A 1,530-nucleotide genomic window follows, 5' to 3' on the forward strand; every position below is an offset into this window, starting at 1 on the left:
GAGTATGGGTCACCATACTTGGCCACATGTCACGTCACTTTTCACTTTTTCACTTTTGCGGCAACAATACTACAGCGAGAATAAAAGTTACTCCTTCTTTCTTTGCGTGAACATTTGGGCGGTGTTATGCAAATCTTCCCACATCGTGACGTAGACATGTGGGGGCGTGTTAGAACGAGCCGTTTTAGGAGGGCGTTGTTGACTCTTAACTTTTATAAAGAATATCTCTTTGGATTTGAGACTTTAGTCTTTGCAACTTTACAGATCTTCTTTATGCACCAAGAGCTTGTAACACTCCAAAGAGAAAGAAAAAATTGAAATTGCATCATATGACCCCTTTAATATTGAAAATTGTAATTCCAATACTACCAGTGAACTTTAATGTAATGAACCATTAATGAATGATTTAGAAACATTAATAACCTGTGAAAGTGAACCTTAATGTAAAGTGAACACCTGTGAACCATTTATTAATGAATTACAAACGTTAGTAACCTGTGAAAGCGAACCTTAATGTAAAGTGAACACCTGTGAACCATTTATTAATGAATTACAAACGTTAGTAACCTGTGAAAGCGAACCTTAATGTAAAGTGAACACCTGTGAACCATTTATTAATGAATTACAAACGTTAGTAACCTGTGAAAGCGAACCTTAATGTAAAGTGAACACCTGTGAACCATTTATTAATGAATTACAAACGTTAGTAACCTGTGAAAGCGAACCTTAATGTAAAGTGAACACCTGTGAACCATTTATTAATGAATTACAAACGTTAGTAACCTGTGAAAGCGAACCTTAATGTAAAGTGAACACCTGTGAACCATTTATTAATGAATTACAAACGTTAGTAACCTGTGAAAGCGAACCTTAATGTAAAGTGAACACCTGTGAACCATTTATTAATGAATTACAAACGTTAGTAACCTGTGAAAGCGAACCTTAATGTAAAGTGAACACCTGTGAACCATTTATTAATGAATTACAAACGTTAGTAACCTGTGAAAGCGAACCTTAATGTAAAGTGAACACCTGTGAACCAATTATTAATGAGTTACAAACGTTAGTAACATGCGAAAGCGAACCTTAATGTAAAGTGAACACCTGTGAACCATTTATTAATGAATTACAAACGTTAGTAACCTGTGAAAGCGAACCTTAATGTAAAGTGAACACCTGTGAACCATTTATTAATGAATTACAAACGTTAGTAACCTGTGAAAGCGAACCTTAATGTAAAGTGAACACCTGTGAACCATTTATTAATGAATTACAAACGTTAGTAACCTGTGAAAGCGAACCTTAATGTAAAGTGAACACCTGTGAACCATTTATTAATGAATTACAAACGTTAGTAACCTGTGAAAGCGAACCTTAATGTAAAGTGAACACCTGTGAACCATTTATTAATGTGTAGTAAACATTAGTAACCAGTCAAAGTTAACTTTAATATAAAATGGACACAATCATTATTTATTTATTGAATGATTGATTATTATTGCACACACAGAAAAAGTTAGTATTTTCTGG

The 1,530-nt window shown here is 33.7% G+C and overlaps 1 long non-coding RNA gene across 1 annotated transcript in view; it reads right to left on the reverse strand.

The window, feature by feature from the left end:
• The window catches only part of LOC107734558 (uncharacterized), an 87,041-nt gene that overhangs the window by 17,962 nt on the left and 67,549 nt on the right, over positions 1-1,530 (reverse strand). The window lies entirely within an intron of this gene.

This window comes from Sinocyclocheilus rhinocerous, unplaced genomic scaffold (assembly GCF_001515625.1).
Source record: "Sinocyclocheilus rhinocerous isolate Xijiao unplaced genomic scaffold, SAMN03320098_v1.1 scaffold580, whole genome shotgun sequence".
Lineage (NCBI taxonomy): Eukaryota > Metazoa > Chordata > Actinopteri > Cypriniformes > Cyprinidae > Sinocyclocheilus > Sinocyclocheilus rhinocerous.